The following is an 18,537-nucleotide window of genomic DNA, read 5'->3' as shown; positions in this document are numbered from 1 at the left end:
TCTGCCAAGCTAGCAGTTTGAAATCACAAAGTGCAAGTAGATAAATAGGTACCGCTCCGGCGGGAAGGTAAACGGCATTTCTGTGCACTGCTCTGGTTCGCCAGAAGCAGCTTAGTCATGCTGGCCACATGACCCGGCAGCTTACGCCAGCTCCCTTGACCAATAAAGTGAGATGGGTGACGCAACCCCAGAGTCGTCCGCGACTGGACCTAATGGTCAGGGGTCCCTTTACCTTTAAGTCCCAATGAAGCTTACATTGACATAAATGTGCATAAATTAGGCTGAGCATTCTTATCTCAACAACTTCACCCTCAACTCTGTCAAACATTTAAAGAGCATAGGCATTATTATGCAAGTTTTTAAACAAAGTCACCATGGCAACAGCATCCTGGAATGTTAAGATAATCTACTCCATGTTTTATGTGTTCCAGTTCACCAGAGTCTGGAGCGATTCCAGTCCAGGTTTTATAGAGCTCCACAGACTAGACCTAGGAGCAGTTGCAAAGATAGATTTCTGGTAGGCTTTTTTCATGCCTAATGTATGTCAGAGTTTGCTCTCAATAAAGTGGTTGGTTCGCCATGTAGTGGTTTGGACTAAATCCTACATAATTTCTGATTGTAAGAATCTGCAGTTTATGCATAAAGCACCAGACCTTTCTTGATACAACCACAGTTTGTAGCACACAACCTCATTTTTCTCAATGGTGTAGAGAAAGATAAACATTTTTCTGATCATCAAAACACTGAAGAGAAGAGATTAATCAGATGTGATTACAACTGGTGTAGAACTACAAGGGATGCAAACAGACAATTCAGACCATTAAGCAATGCGAGTAATCAAGATTCAGCTAATAGGGCCCGGAATATCTGAAAAGCTTAACTGATGAACAGATAACACTAGTGGGTTTCAAAGGTGCTCTGTAGAAGCAAAGGGTAATGCCTATGGAAAAAGGAAGAATGAGAGTGACTTATGGCACTACATACAAAGGAATGCGGATTTATTTATTTTTTTGTTATTATGGACGATTCGTGGAATGGCAGAAGGAAGTCCTTTTTATTTTCTCTGTAAAAAACAAGAGTATTGATATAATTTGATTTGTATTTTGATTTTTACAAATTAATAAAAATTATGCACGGAAAAACAAGATTCAGCTAATAGGGCCCAGCTGCTTTATTTTATTTTATTTTATTTTATTTTATTTTATTTTATTTTATTAAGCCAAGCTGAATGCTAGCAAAAACATCATATCAAATCATGGGTGGAGCTATTTAATCAGCTATTTAATCAAGAACTTGACAAACAAAATTAAGAGCCCATTTACAGGACAAAGCTTGCATGCCAAGAATGTGGGTAAAGTGGTTGCGCGCTTGTGTGAATGCTTCACAATGCAATAAGCTTGCAAATTAACCCAAACTTCCTGTGACTCTTTAGAGGTCATGCTAATTCTCACAAACAACATATGGGGTGGTAACTTGTGGGCACTCATCTGGGGGGGGGGTGTAACTGCACATAAAAATAAAAGATGCCAGGGAGAAGGGCCTTCTTTTGCCAACGTTTTATATACAGAATGTTTACATATGGTGACTCTTTAAGTAATTTAAACTGCTCCAACCATCCCCTCCCAGCATGGTGGTCTAGCATAGCAACCTGCACCACAACTTATGTTTGTGAGAACTAGGATGCACTTTGGGGAGCTTTGACCAGTATGGTAAACATAGATTTAGTTAAAAGCTGGAGCAGCTGTGAAGCAAGTGCAGCAATGGACTCTCCTTATCCTTGGCCACTGTCCTACCAGCTAGCAGCAATGCATTGACTGACACTATGGTGTTAGTCAGTTAGCCAGCGACGCGGGTGGTGCTGTGGGTTAAATCACAAAGCCTAGGATTTGCTGATCAGAAGGTTGGCAGTTCGAATCCCCGCTACGGGGTGAGCGCCCGTTGCTCGGTCCCTGCTCCTGCCAACCTAGCAGTTCGAAAGCACATCAAGTGCAAGTAGATAAATAGGTACCGCTCTGGTGGGAAGGTAAACGGCGTTTCCATGCGCTGCTCTGGTTCGCCAGAAGTGGCTTAGTCATGCTGGCCACATGACCCGGAAGCTGTACCCCGGCTCCCTTTGCCAATAAAGTGAGATGAGCGCCACAACCCCAAAGTCGGCCACGACTGGACCTAATTGTCAGGGGTCCCTTTACCTTTACCTTTATGGTGTTAGTGGCTTGGTATAGGGAGAAAGTCAGCATCACTGAATGAGGCGGGAGTGAAGAAGGGATTGGGCAGGTTTTTCACAGTGTAGACACAGTCTTCTATTCCTATAGGACAGAGGTGAAGACCTACATGGCTAGGCACTAAATGCAGTGCTCCAGGCCACTCTGTCTGGCCCTTGGGAATCTCACTTGGCCATACCACATCCCTCACTGGCCCTGCTCCATGCCTTCCTTGACTGCTTTTGCCTGGGTGGGCTATGTTCTTCACTGTGATAATAATGCCTCTTGATTACCTTGGAGGGAAGTGGGTGTGGGTGAGCACGTGACTAAATCATGCAGGCTGGAATGACGCCTGCTCTACAAAGGTAGGAGTCACATCCATTGCCCACCCACTTTATGACTCTACCTATCACAAGGGAATGTGGCCCCACGAAAGTTGTCCACAAAGAAGGTATGGCCCCACTCCTGCCATAAGGAAGCCCATGGTGTCATGAGTCAATGCAAGCTAGTCTTCAGAAGCAGCTGAAAACAGCAGTACACCCCACAAGAAGGACTACTGCTCTGTACTTTGTTAGATACCAAGATCCATATAGATTCTCCAAACCCACAAGCTCAACATGAAGATGCACCTCTTCACCCTGACTCTCATTACCTAATGCAGACCCACCTTAACTCCATTATTGTAAGTTGTTTTAAACTGTTTTTAATACTGTGTTTTAACTGTGCTTATCTGCCCTTGGATCTTAGGGTAGAGGGCAGGTAAATAGCAACAACAGCAACATGCCTTTTGGTCATATAAAATTGCCTTCAGGAGAAAAAAGAAGAAAAACACTGGATTTATTTGGGGTGAGGCGTTTTGTGTTGTACATCTCCTTGCTCTTCTTCACAAGTATATACAATTCACATTCATCATTTCTTTTCTTGTGAAGTCATATTTTAATAACTGCACACAGAAAACTTAGGCTGATATATGATCCAGCAAAACTACAGAAATCATATTCCCACAAACCCTTTCCCAAGGCTGTCATTATCAAGGCTAGCATCCTTAAAACCATGCGCTGTGGGCCTGGCTTTTTCCTCCACTTCCTTCTCCCTTCCATGCCCCTTGATGTGCTTAACATCTGGTCATCCAACAAGGTAGAGATAACTATAAACCGTTATCAAACGTGCTTGAGTATTAAGCTTCTCACCAACATTTACCCAGGACGGGAAAATTAAATCTTTTTTTTTTTTTGCATGTGACCAGTGCCATGTACCAGTAATTAAAAACAACAAATAAGAGTCACATTCCATAAGAGCATAATTATGTTCATGTGGGATGGCTGTAATTGAAAGACAGAAGACGTTTCATTCTGTATTAAAGGAAAATTTCTTTTGGTGGGTTTCCTGCAGCTCATTAGCTATTCCCTGGATGGTTCTCTTGAGTAATTAGATTTTAACAGGATTTTCAACAGATCAGAGCAATCTCAGTGGGTGCCAATAGGATACACTCCCTCTGGCCTCACCAGCAGGGCAACATGGATAACATCCAGACTGGGAGTTAATAGGCGACCATTACGGGTCTCTTTTAAATGAGTTACATTAATGTACTTAAGCTAAATGGCTCTGCATATGATTAAATATTAACATCTGCAAAATATGAAATCATGATATGCAATCAAGTTTTGTTGTTTTAATTTCCCCCAACATGGGTTTTTTTCTTCAGCTGCATATGTAAATGTTCGATGGATGCAGAGCGTTAAACTCTCAAAACCCAAATGAACCATCTTGGCCAATTGATCTTCCAGATCTTTAGAACAAAGCAAAACAAAACGAAAATGAAAATGAAAAGAAAATGGGTACATTTTTAGAATTCCTCTGCTGCTATGAGGGATTGAAACTTTATTTTTTCTCCCTAAGGGCTGTAATAAGGGCTGTCTGCCTCTACTGTAAATTAGATTCTCGCAGCCTTCGTCCTAGTAAATTAATAATGTTTCTGAGTATATATTGGAAAACTTCATTTAACGATTTCACTAATCCCTCACCGTATCCGCCTGATTCTACAATGAGCTGGCTAGGCCTGACCTGAAGATTGTGCATGGAAATGGACCTCAGTTCAATAAGTGGCCTATATGCAAACACACTTGGCATGGTCAAGCCCTATGAGACCACCTCTAAACTGAACATGAATTTTCAGTGAGCCACTGAATTGGATATCAAATCTGCTTGGGAACATTGATTTGGACACAAGTGCACACAGTGTACAATAAGGTGGAGATTTTTTTGCCATTTTGTTGTTTGGGTTTTTATCCTTCATTTCATATGTTATGTGTTAATGTTTTTGAGACTTTGTCAGCATCAAGTTCACTGTTTAGTTCAGGATTTTTCTCTAGATGCATAAGTTTATTATTCATTTGCCTTGGTAATCTTGGTGTCATAGATTCCAATTCTATTCTGTTATTTACAGAGCAAGTCTAAATATGTCTACTCAGAAATAATAAACCCCATAGAGCTCAATGGGACTTATTGACAGGTAAGTGTATAGGATTGCAGCCATAGCCTGGAAATTTATATATAATTACTTGGAAGTAAGTCCTTATTGAATGGAATGACACCTACCTTTGAGCAGATATGCATCAAGTTGCTTTGTTAATTTGTGTTTTAATTATGAGCTTCCAAAGCAGTCTGTTGAGGTTGCAATTAAAATTAAAAATCGTATCCCAATGTGGGGGGGGCGGGTATTCTTCTTGGGAACCTTAGACAATTTGGAGGAAGATTATGTAGCAACTACAATTTAATAGCAAGGAAGGTATGATGATAACTCAGAGGTTCATAAGTGTAAGAGAAGCAAAATTTTGAACTTTCCCTTAGGGAAGAAGGGCAATGTAATCCTGAATCTCCTGATCACAATAGTTATGGTGATGCTAAGTGGTTTCTTTGAAGAAACCAGAGCAATCCCTCTCAATGCCATCAAAAACAAGATAAAGTTAGAGAATCTAAAACTGGCCCTCAAGAAATCTTCGTTTCTGACATCACACAGTCATAAGATTCAAAACCTTTTCCTCATATAAAGATGCAGGGCTGTGGAATGTGGAACTCCAAGACTTCAAAAGATGTTCACCGTCCCTGTGTCTCCCTGAAGTCAGTTTTGTACATTGAAATAATAACCAAACAGCTTACAATTTAAAAAAAAGACATTACCACATAATAAACAGCAATTTAAAAATGCACCATTAAAAGAGAGCAACAATAGAAAGACATCAGTAGTAAACTATCAAGAGGCAGCGGTACTAAAACTTCATCACAAGCATCATAAAACAGGCTACTGATTAAAAGCTAGCCTAAATTTTTAAAAGTGTTACCATCCATCAAAAGATGGGAAGAGAGGAGTCCTGTTCAGAGATTATCATTAAGTGTTATGAAAACACATGAGAGGGATAACAGGGATAAGCACACTAGCTTCACCCTACCAATCATTTTTTCCCATCACACTCAGCTCTTCACACTCCTACCCTCATGGAGACTCGCCATATGTTTTAGAATCCTGATTTTCCAGGCTTCTGAACCATGGGAAGAGCCTCCACCAGTTCAGGAGACTACCTGCTGCACACCTTTACCCTCTGTGGTGATCACACAGGGTCCCCGGATGTTTGACGGTCTATTGACCCTGTGCCACCACTGTGATTGCTTTCTTCGCTGCCACCAACCCGTTTCTCACAGGTACACATGGAGTCTAGTCAGTTGTTAACATTAACAAATAATCAAGTTTATTTATAGGCATGAACAAGCTTATGGTTTCACTGGAAAGAAGTGGCATGATTTTGGTGCAACCACCAAAAAAGCCCCGTCTCTCGCTTCCATCTGCAAGATCTTACATATGAACAGACTAGAGAGCAGGGCCTCACAGGCCTATCTCAAGATCAGGCAGGTTTGTATGGAAGCAGGGAGTTTCAGGTGGTAATTCTCTACCAATGTTACAGTCTGCTGCATTTCACCAAATCCAACAAAGCAGAAAAGGAAAAATATGCTCTCTGAATTTAATCCTGTCAGTCACTAGCTGCAGCTTCCGAACCGTCTTCAATGGTTGCGTCATGTAGTGCCATTGCAACAGTACACATAAACATGGGTGACTGAGGCGAAATCATTCTTTTTGAGGGGAGTGACCACAGTCAGATAATCTGGTAAAAGGTACTTTGAAATTCAACCACCACCAAAGAGTGCAGATTTCCACAAAACTGTGAATCTTGTAATACATCTTGACCAGGCAAGATTACAGTCCCATCTGTATGAGGTAAGTCTGCTATCATCATATCTGCCTTGTCTGGTTTAAACTTCGATTTGTTAGTTCTTAATTCAGCCTACAACTGTGTTCATGAAAGCCACTGATGCTCCTGGATTTGGTGAGATGTCAATGTCTACTAAAGGATTACAGCAGGGCAGGAGAATCTGTGGTCCTCTAGATGCTGTTGGACCCAAGCTACCACCAACGCTGGCCAGCATAGATAATTGTCAAGGATTACATGAACTGTCCTCTAGCAACAACTAGAGGGTTATAGGCTCCCCATCACTGATATACACTGTTGATTCTGAAGTCCTACTGACTTCAGTGAGATATACTTTCAGGGAAATGGGCACTGGATTGCAACCTTAGGACAGCTTTTCCCAACCTGGTGCCCTCCATATGTTTTGGACTACAACTCCCACCATCCCTGACCATTAGCTATGCTGGCTGTGGCTGGTGGGAGTTGTAATTTCCCCCAAATATGCTCTGCCTTTACTTGATTCTTTCTTCTCTTGTAATCATGCTGCTGCTCTTACTTTAAGTAGCATCTTCTTGTTCAGTAAGCCAACGAGGATATATTTATTATTCCAAGCTCTGTTTATTAAAGAAGCAAAGGCACATTCACCATTACATCTAGTCTGTGCAATTTGGCCTAATCTCAGGAAGTGATTAAAGCTTTTGGGTACAGAATTTGGCTGGAGCATTAAAAGGGGTGGGGAAGAATAAGTTGCAATCCTTTACTCGCTTACCTGGAAGTAAGTCTCATTGAACTCAGTGTAGCTTACTTCTGAGTAGACTTCCAAAAGAGTAGAATCATAGAGTTGGAAGGGACCCTGAGAATCATCTAGTCCAGGCATAGGCAAACTCAGCCCTCCAGATGTTTTGAGACTACAATTCCCATCATCCCTGACCACTGGTCCTGTTAGCTAGGGATGGTGAGAGCTGTAGTCTGAAAACATCTGGAGGGCTGAGTTTGCCTATGCTTGATCTAGTCCAACTCCTACAATGCAGGCATATGCAGCTGTCCGACGAGGGAATTGAACCTGCAACCTTGGTGTTATCAGCACCACACTCTAACCAACTGAGCTATCCGAGCTGAGGGCTGAATCCAACAAAGTCATTCTCAGACATGCCTAACTTAAATCCATTGATTTCAATAGGTGTACAGAGAGTATGTGTACATGTTTGTCTCTCACTTGAATACATCTTCTACATACATATTATAGTAGTATGAAAAAGCTTCCCCCTTTGCTGATTTGCACAAAACTGCCTTAACAGAAGCACTGTTTCTGAGAATCACCATTTTCACTATGTAGGTTTTATTAGTAACTCACCTCCTCTTCTGTCATTTATGATAAATAATGTTTATCGACGTTCGTTTCCATCAGCGAAATAAAGTGTCAAACAGCCCATCGGTATTTGCCCATTTTCTTTGCCCGTTTCACGTGATGTGCTTTTTATGTTACATGCCTGATTAAAAATTTAAACATTGTCACCATCAGTGTTAAAATATCCTGCCAGCGTATCTCTAATTATGCTTATTCTGTCTGCTCCAAGCAGGGACTGACATTTCTGGGGCAGGATCTGGCTGGTGATAAGCTGCACAGCAACTATCCAAAAGCCGCTTCTTTAAAAAAAGAAGAGATTCTTGCTTTTACAAAATCTTAGTCACCATACTGAATGGTAGCAACTGCTGTGGAAACATGGACTTCTGCTATTGTCAGTTGACGGGCAACAGGGCTTTCCTTTGTGGAATACTGACACTTAAGAACATAATAAATTTCTTCTGGGATCAGATCAATCTCCATTTAGCTAATATTCTGTTTCCAGCATCCGGAAGTCAAATGCCTCCAGAAGGGGTCATAAGCAAGGCACAAAGAAGTAATCCAACTTCTAGTATTCAAAGGTATACTTGTTCTACACCTGGAGGCTCCATGTAGGTTTACCAATGTCTAATTGGCCATTACAGCTATCTTCCTTAGACATCTATAATGTCAGATTGCAAGGCACATGTTAATCCACACCAGGAAAATAATTTTATTTATTTATTACTATTATTTATTAAATTTGTATACCGCCCTTTATCCGTAGATCTCAGGGCAGTTCACAGCATAGAAACAGAAAATAAAAACACCAAGTACATAATAAAAACAAGAACAAGAACATAGCAAACAAACACATGGAAAAGGACATTGAATGTTAATCAGCCAAAGGCCTGGTTGAAGAAGTAAGTTTTCGCCTGGCGCCTAAAGATGTACAATGAAGGCACCCAGCGAGCCCCCCTGGGGGAGAGAATTCCACAAGAACCACTGCAGAAAAGAATAGGGAAGTATCTCTGAAAGTTGCCAGAGCCATATGACTTCCAATTTGGACCACATCCAGTCCATCTATGGAAAGGTTTTCTCTCCTACCTTATTGGGCAGTTAATTGAACCAAGGTAGCTGCAATAACTTTTAAGACAGTAATCTTTAAAGCTATATCACCTACATTGGTTCAGTTAATTGCTCAATAGAAAATGGGATTGATTTCCAGTAGAAAAAAATACGAAATTGCCCATGCCTCTCCATGTTATTCAAATGGATCCACAATGGTAAAGAAAGGATTTGGGAGTCATAAAGGCTGAATTCCAAAATATTAAGTCTAATATCTTAAGAACATTCAACTCATTAAGCTCAGTGGCTGGTACTGCCCTCTGAGTAAATATGCGTATTTACTTGCTCTGTATTTGACTCAGCATCCCAGTTCTTAGAGCAGAAGTGGGGAACATGTGTCCCTCCAGATGTTGTTGGCATCCAGATGTTCTCACAACAACCTCACGCTCTCCCAGAATGGTCAATGATCAGGGATATTGGGAGCTGCAGTCCAATAATATTTGGAGGGGCACAGATTCCCCCCTCCCAACCGTGGACGACAGACAAAGATGACCATCGTTAAAAGCAAATTATTTCTGTAGCAGTGTTACAAAATGTTAGTTCAATGGAGACAGCGAGGAGGGAGTCAAGATACAGAGTATGTGACTGATGCTAAGGGATACTCTCTGTTTATGCCATTCAGGTTTTGTTTTTTTGTAAATCATTCCAACGGCTCATCCATGTGAAAACTGTAATTCTGTCAAGGTCAGGGAGTCACAGAAATTTCCTGAAAAATCACTTTCATTTCAGCAGGTAAATAAAGACTCGTTCTTCACAGCACCCTAAGTAGGCATACCCTAGAACAGTTAAATTATGAATACAGCACATATGTTCCATATCATATCATTTACGGCACACTTTGGCATAGAAAGAATGCTTAGGAGAGAATGGTGGAATCATTCACTAAATGCATTTCAATAACGTAATTTAGTTCATTAAAGTCACCCCATTTACAGTAAATCAAGATCATCATCGGCACTGCAGACAGTATACAGTTGTTTGTTTGAATAGTTAAGCTAGGCAAGTCAATTTCTTCTGAAGGTCAAGGACGCGTTGTTTCCATTTTCTGTTATAAAAAAGATACAGCCTGTATCATAAGATAATAGAGTATCATCTCAACATAATCAAACAACACCCCCCTTTCCCAACCCCTGGTTGGTTATGTAATAAAACTGTCACTGTAAAATATATTTAAATATTAAAAACTATTTGCATAAAACATTTCTCCAACAGAGCTTCTCTCTCTCTTTTTTGCAACAAAGTGCACGAACTAGTAACTTTGAAAGGATTTGTTTCTGCAATTTCACACTCCATAGTAAGGATGCAGATTGCTTCTTATTTTTACAACCAATTGCTTGGCCCACATAAATGTTGTTATAAAAAGGATATTTTCTTTTCCTTTGTAAGATGTTCATTCTATGATTTTTTTATTTTCCATACCCACCTCTTATTCACACAACAACCTTGTGAGGAAGAGACAGGTCATGGCTGGCTAAGGTTGTACTTGTGATTTGCAACTGACTGGGAAAGTGGACTTGGGTTTCCCTACTTCTAGAATAACGCTCTAAATACCAAACTACTAAATACTAAACTACACTGGGGCAGGAGGTTGTTCCGCACTTAAAATCACTTCCACTGCTGCTATTTACTGAGAAAGGGAGAATTTCATATGGATAATTTGAAATCGTTGTTGTCGTCCCCGTTTCCCCCCACACACACATGGAGCAAATAGCAAATTTTAATTGGGAAAGCAGGTTTACCCCTCACCCTGTACCACTCTCTGTCATAATTTGAACTGCCCACCTCACCTTCCCTGCTATTTATTTTTCTTTCAAATACATGATAGATCCTCATCATGGATCTTCATGTCAAACATCATGTCAAACATTCTCCTAGGTCACAGGGGATTTAAGACACAATTCTTCAACAACAATTTCCTTGGCCTAGTTGTTCCCAACTGATAATTCACCAGTAACTGGCGTCTTGTAGATAGGAAAGTTGTTCAACGAAGGTTCACACATTAAACAGAAGCACAAGTGGCTTGAGGAAAATGCAGAATCATGGATTTTACTTGTGTGGAGAACCATGAATCCCAGTGGTCTTTGGAACGCCCAGATTTCACTGCAGCTGAGAAAAGATGAGTAAGAAATTCATCGTGTAAATAAAGTGGAAGCACACACAAAGAATATTTTACACCAAGGTGCAGTGGCAAATAATAAGGGCATAGGTAAGGTGTGATATAAATCACCCAAAGTTTCTCAGCACCTTGGAAGTATGAGATGGTCATCTCAATCTTTCTCATTTTTATTAGTACTCAGTGACATTATGCTTTCCCCCAGTATTTTAACTAGTTAAATAATGTCTTTATAACAAGTCTTTATATCCTAAGATACAGAACTGTACTATATGCACAGGACTGAAGATGTCAATCATTTTTAAAGCAGTTTTTGTTGCCCTTTTTAAAAAAAAAACCTCTTACTTTCTTGGATAGTTTTCAAACAATATGGAATGGCGACTGGGACATTTTAGCCTTTGGGGCATCCCCCCCACCCTGGTTCCTACAGAGGGTCATCCATTTAAGTTCAGACAACGGCATTAGTCATTCTCTGATCAGAACAGCTATTGGCACCATTATTTAGCACCTCTTTACTGGGGCTGAATTTATTTCTCCTCAGTAGATAAACACCTCACCCCTGCTAATTAGTGACTCCACACGATAGCCCTGAATAAAGTCAAAAAGGGAAGCTTGGCTTTTAACATTTTGTTCAGTCATGGACATGTGATTAGTCTAAGGAGACAAACAGTCTTTCAGCCTCAATCTCTCATTTTATAAAAGCTGAGCAATAATTTATTCCCTCACAGATTATTTTGAAGAGACAGGTTATAATGTACTTTAGACATTATGCATGTTGATATTAGAAATGATGAATAATATTTAATTTGCACCTGAAACAACCAGACAGTATTTCCAAGCTTTTTATATCAGTATGTATTGTGTCCAAACTTTCTTCCAGTGGAGATGGACTTGTGTCCTTCAAGTGGGATGGGTAGGATTTGCTCCTTTTAAATACATTGTCTGGTGAGTATTTTAGTGTGGATGTTGTTTCTTGCTGTTTTCATATGCTTTTAATGTCTTTGTTCCTTTGTTTTTCCTGTGGAAGTCACTTAGAGGCATTTGAGTGCAAAAAAGTGACTGATAAATAAATATCCCTCCACAGAATAAACTTGACTAACAGGGATGCAAAAAGGCCACACTTCCTGAAATCTGCCCACCCGCCTGCTTTCACAAAGCAGAGGTGAAGGGAGCCATTTGCATTCAAAATGAGCTAGGCTGGTGCCCCCAGAGCAGTGTACCAGACACTAACACCACTGAGGACCTGCTAATCGGTTGCTCTTTTCACACATCATTGAGGCTTAGTAGTCAGGAACCGGTAGGCTTCAACAGTTGCAGAGCAGAGCCCAGCACTGGTTTACTCATGCTAATGATATCTCAGAGATGTCCACTGCTAGAGAGAGAGAGAGAGAGAGAGAGAGAGAGAGATGTCCGCTCCACTCCAAGGATGTTGTTTCTGCTGAGACCACACAGCAGCCTCAAAGCACCATCCAAAACGATAAAATCTACCCTGCCAATTGTGAATACCATGACTCTAGCTCTTTACTAAATGGTCTCCTTTACTAGACAGGCAATTATGGTGCTGGAGGAGACTCTTGAGAGTCCCATGGACTGCAAGAAGATCAAACCTATCCATTCTGAAGGAAATCAGCCCTGAGTGCTCACTGGAAGGACAGATCCTGAAGCTGAGGTTCCAATACTTTGGCCACCTCGTGAGAAGAGAAGACTCCCTGGAAAAGAACCTGATGTTGAGAAAGATTGAGGGCACAAGGAGAATGGGACCACAGAGGATGAGATGGTTGGACTGTGTTCTCGAAGCTACAAACATGAGTCTGACCAAACTGCGGGAAGCAGTGGAAGACAGGAGTGCCTGGCGTGCTCTGGTCCATGGGGTCACAAAGAGTCGGACACGACTAAACAACAAAACATTATTGTTAGGCTTAAAAACACAATCCTCTGAAAAGTTGGTCTGCTCAAGCATTACTGGGTTGCATTCAACTACCTTTCACCCAGAGAAGTCCCACTGATATTAATGAACCTTGGTTATGGCTATTAATTTCAGCTCTGGGTAGAAGTTAGTTGAATACAACCCCCACTGAAATTACACCTGGAGTAAGAATAATGCCCACAGTTCCCACAAGTGACTGACATTATTCATGCTGGCTTTTGGTGGGAAGGGATAAGGAAAATATGAAGATGCCTAGTGCTGAATCAGAACATTAGCCTATGAAGCTCTGTACTGTCTGCACTTAGTAGCAACAGCTCTGAGGCAGAACATTTCCCCAGCCCTACTCAGAGATGCCAGAGACCTACATTGGCTCCCAGTATGTTTCCGAGCACAATTCAAAGTGTTGGTGCTGTCCTTTAAAGCCCTAAACGGCCTCGGCTCAGTATACCTGAAGGAGCGTCTCCACCCCCATCGTCCAACCCGGACACTGAAGTCCAGCTCCGAGGGTCTTCTGGCAGTTCCTTCACTGCAAGAAGTGAAGCTGCAGGGAACCAGGCAGAGGGCCTTCTCGGTAGTGGGACGCTGTCCCGTCAGATGTCAAGGAAATAAACAACTATCTGTCTTTTAGAAGACATCTGAAGGCAGCCCTGTTTAGGGAAGTTTTTAATGTTTGATGTTGTTGCTTTTTTATTATTGTTATTGGTGTTCTGTTGGAAGCCGCCCACAGTGGCTGGGGGAACCCAACCAAATGGGAGGGATATAAATAATAAATTATTATTATTATTATTATCATTATCATTATTGAACCTGCGACCTTCTGCATCTACCACTGAGGTACAGTGCACGTACTGTGCTGCCCTTGCAGTGGTTGACTGTATGTCCAGTCTAACGCAAGTCAAGATTTGCCTCTACATCCTTTCTATACATCTGAATAACTGATCCTTACAGAAAACATTTATTGTCCTTCTTAGATGTATATCTGTTACTAATTGGACCTATGGTTTGGACAAAATAATGCTCATGCCCTAGAGGTCACTTATTTTAAAATTATGCTGGCTGAGACTAATGACTTGTAAGCCTGGCCCTGCAACCTGGGTGTGCACTTCTCAGCATGGCTATGAACTCGCCACACATCACCCTTATTTTGCTGTGGTACATATAGAGCGGACATGATAAGAGTTGTTGGAAGTGCAAACAAGGTCAACATTGTAAGGTGTTTTAGCAAATGAAAGTACTCACCTGAAGTATTAAAAGAAATAATTGTGACAATTGTTTTCCATGGTTGTTTTAAAAATGGGAAGTTAGAGAATGAGAAACTTGCCAGGCAGCAGGGCTATTGAAGAGAACACTGACAGCAGGGAACACACGTGAGACCAATAAGCTTCCCCATCTTCCAGGGCATTGGGGGAGAGAAGCTCTGGGCATGCACAAAGGCCACAGATGGCAGCTAAATCTCTTTGTAATAGGCTCTCTGGCCACAGCTGTCCCAGGAGTGACAGCTTGCAAGGAAATGGTCCTGGTAGAGATGATCCTGGCCACTGATGAAATCCTGGCAGTGCACACCAAGGCAGAAATGCCAAAGTTTCTGAAAGGCTGGATTGTTTGCTGGTGGCAGGAATGGGGGGTTAGCACCACAAAATATTAGACTGGAGTATAACTGAGGCTCCACATGCCTTGCAGGATTCCAAGACCAACAGCCTGCAGCGCCTTGCAGGAAAAGCAAAAAGAAGAGGTAGAAGTGAGCTTCCGCCTGACATGGCACTCAGTCAACACAGCCCATTGCCTAGAATTCACTCATCAGACTAAGCAAATCCCAGCATTCTAGTAGACCAAAGGTCAGTGATGTGGGTCAGTCTCGAGTTCTATCACTTGACACGAGGTCAAGTCAGGTTCTCATGTTCTATGGTATAAAACAGGAGCAGGGGAGCTGTAGACCTCCAACTCCCATCATCCTTGACTATGAGCCATACTGGCTGAGACTGATGGGATCTGGAGTCCATCAACATCTAGAGGGTCACATCACACCGGGCATAAGGTGATGGATGGGAATAGACATAGTGGAGATAAGTGTCCACGTGAAATTGCAGTGATTTCAGTTATACCTACTTGCAGTGCAAGCCTGAAAGGGTTCTGAGCAAAGAGCCCCATACTGGATCCCCCCGTTCTATCAGCAGGCACTGGAAGGCTTACCAGATGATGAGGGTGAGCATTGGGGGGGCCACTAGGTGGCGCATCGGAAGATGGCTGACAATAACATCTCTCCGACCCACACGAGGTAATTTGGAGGCTATGATGGGGGTAATTAGCCTCCTTAGCCCCCCCAGGATTGTGGGGGGGACGGCCCTTGCCTGCTGTGCCCTATACCACCCCCGAATTTGTGGGGGTGGGGGCACTAGGCACAAAGCCCTCCTGTGGGATTCCGGCACTCCTTGACGCCGTCCCTGATTCGCGCCGCTAGTTGCAAGGATCTTTAAAAGAAACAATTTGGATGAGATTAATTGCACATGCTTCAAGGAAAAAGGGGAGTAAAGACTGCTGACAGAAGAGATCTCTGATAACAAGACAAGAATAACAAGACAAGAATAAAATATGAGAAGATACGTCAAGATACGGTACTGAGGGGGGAGGGGGGAAAAACCTGCCTTCCCTTTTTTCTATGTGATTTAACAAGAATCCCCTCCCCTAATGATTCAGAAACTAAGGACTTAAGCTGTGGATTTAAGGCTGTGTGGAGATAAACTTTCGATCCAAAGCAATGTTTCAAGATGAAGCTGGAAAGCTAAGAGTTTTGGAATGACGCAGTTAAAAATGCCGTCGCCATTTTGGGAGGCATTGTTGGAGCTCTTGGGTCTGGGAGGAGAAAGAGAGAAATAGAGTTGTTTACATATCGTGGATCAACTCCTCGGTGGGACTTAAGAGCGACAAATGCCAAAATTTACGATGGAAAGAGTGATGTTATCTACGAAGGAGATATATGGAAACCATCTGGACTTAGTGGAGGAACGGGAAATCCACACAGGATTATTATTTTGCTTATCGGCTTAAGGAGACTAACAGAAGAGATCGTAAAGGAAAAAGAGAAATTATATGAACAAGATATGATGTGGAAACACCAAGATAAGGCTGGATAGAACTATGAACTTTGTTTGGACTGATTGGGACTGATTTGGACATTAACGCAGTAATAAGAAGATGATCTGAATCCCCCTTTGGATCTTGAAGTATGGGTTCCCCCAACAAAATTTAAAAATTTGGCTTTGTAATTTGGAATTTATGCGATGTGATTTAATTTGATGCGATTGGCCAGTTAATAAAAATTATTTTTAAAAAAAACAGATGATGATGGTGAGCATTGGAGGCAAAGGTGGCCCTGCTCCAAACGGCAGCAGATGGGCGGATCTAGATGCCATTTAAATTTCCCACAATGCCCCACAGCAGCACTACATCTGTGGCTTTGTGAGAAGCCACCTAGACTGGCCTACTAGTGTTACTCGGAGTGCTAGGATGAGGGGGGAAATGTTTACAGCAGGACTCACAACAAGTACCAGTAGTAGGCCCTGCCAGGCCGCTGGAACTCCAGCAGTTGCCTAAGGATAGCAGGTGCTGATGTTGACCTGGCCTGCTTATGTTCATAACCTTATAGTTTCGCAAAAACGCTGTTCCACGAATATACATTCCCTAAACTCCTGCCCACCTGTATCCTAGGCTTGCTTAAGCTTTTGTCTTTCTGTGTCTCTGTTCTTTAGACCTCCCCACCATAGGTGCCAACTCCCTGGGTCCCTGGGTGCCCAAGCACCCACAAAATTCCCCATGAAGAGGCCGGGTACCCTAAAATTTTGGTGCCTGAGCCATGCATTCTGCATGGCACCCACGGCCCCGGGCACCCATGGTCACGGGGTCAAGTTGGCACTCCTGCTCTGCACCATCCCCAGTTCCTTCCCTTTTGGATGGATGAATTGTGCCTGGATTCAGGTGTTACCAAGAAGTTTGACCTTTAAACTTGGTGTTTCATGATGCAGATCTCTCAGGATAAGCTTGCGGCCAATATGGGCCAATATCTCTCAGGTGAAAATATGGGATAAGCTTTACTTATATAGTAAAAATGCAAATTTACTATACTTACTTTTCGGATCCTGGTCTTGTAATGACTATGGATAACTCAGTCATCTCTACCACTAATTGGATAGACTAGATTAAATTAGATTATTAGATTAGATTAGATTAGATTAGATACTAGGTGTGTTAATAGGATACTGTTATTTTGTTACAATGTCCATAGAGACAAGTAAGGTACTACCCCAGAAGTCTGTTTACAATCTGGAAATTTTACCATTGTGTTATATGTAGCAAGGGGAGAGGATGTTGTGCTTGGGTGGTAGTCATAGATTGCTCTCTGTGGTGGATACACTGTGAATCATCACCCAAACGAATGTTTAATAAAGCAATAAACCTGTTCAAGAAATCAATTAACTGTACTGCAAGGTTATGCTTTGAGTCTGTCTATACCATGGGAAAGGAACCTAGCCATTAGGTTTATATGCAATGTGGATAGCTGCGCTGCATAAAAAATTAAGCAATTAGTGATCCTAATTCTCAAAAAGAACTGCCTGCTACTGTATATTACTACAGCTTTTGCTCAATTAAAATAGTTCACAGTCAGCAAAAACAATTTCTGCTCTGTAATGACATAATGAAATAATTATATGCAAAGGAGGACTTCTGATCTTTTTAATTATTCTATTCTTCATTTTTAAAGGGGCTATTTGAAAACGCACTCTTATAATTGATTGCTATAAATCAGTCAAACGCATTCTAAGGATCATAAATATTCTAACTTTTAAAAGACAAAGAAATGCTAAATATTCAATGAAATCCTTCAACATTCAGAAAATTTAATCTAGGGTAAAAGGATAGAGTGCTCTTTTGAAAGTAAAAAGTAAATTTGTTGTCCTGTGAAAAATGAAATATCTTGAATGTCAGTAACAGAAATGGAATTAACAAGAGATCTTTTTATTGTTTTTTAAGGTCATTAGGCTGTGAATTCTATAATTATGGAAATTGTCAGTCCAGTTCTGTAGAATGTTTGCTCCCATCCATAAGGTATTGGAATGTTCAATCAGTCTCTCTCGTGGGAAAGTTAGGTCATAACTGTAAGTGTACCAGCAAAATTGAATTAAGCAAAGAGATTTCATTAGTATTTATAGCCAGAAGGCATCTGTAAAAGTACAGGGCAAAGAAGTTATGTGGAAGTCAAAGGAGAGAAAAAATGGGTTTCTAGTGACAAAGGCAAATCTGAAAGAGATATAAGTGTATAATGAATAAAGGCTATTGAACGCTGTTCTGAAGAAGGAGTTGCAAAGATGTCAAATATTGATTTTTCTCGGGTATGCCTTTGGACTACATATGTAATTGTTTGGATTTGCTGTCTTCATGATACAACAATATTTGTTGGCGAAGGTTAAAAAGCAGGGTGGGAAACAACCCAAAAGTCAGGAACGTGCTGGAGAATAACTACAATATTTTTCACAGGAATTATTTCAGGAAAGGAAGGTACGGTAGTTCCTTTTTGCTGCAATTAACTATTCCTAGAATAACATAAAAAC

General features: G+C 41.4%; 1 protein-coding gene and 1 long non-coding RNA gene across 2 annotated transcripts in view; one reads left to right on the top strand and one right to left on the bottom strand.

Moving 5' to 3' along the window:
• Positions 1–18,537, top strand: part of ALG6 (ALG6 alpha-1,3-glucosyltransferase) — a 181,869-nt gene that overhangs the window by 91,826 nt on the left and 71,506 nt on the right. The gene's annotated exons all lie outside the window — the stretch shown is intronic.
• Positions 8,655–17,124, bottom strand: LOC128415666 (uncharacterized). The gene is made up of 4 exons (XR_008331032.1): positions 17,058–17,124; positions 14,174–14,641; positions 10,843–11,000; positions 8,655–9,939 (listed from the first exon to the last, which is right to left on the bottom strand). It is a non-coding gene; the product is annotated as an uncharacterized LOC128415666 (long non-coding RNA).

Source organism: Podarcis raffonei, chromosome 6 (assembly GCF_027172205.1).
Source record: "Podarcis raffonei isolate rPodRaf1 chromosome 6, rPodRaf1.pri, whole genome shotgun sequence".
NCBI lineage: Eukaryota > Metazoa > Chordata > Lepidosauria > Squamata > Lacertidae > Podarcis > Podarcis raffonei.
This window is presented reverse-complemented; position numbering and strand designations above follow the sequence as displayed.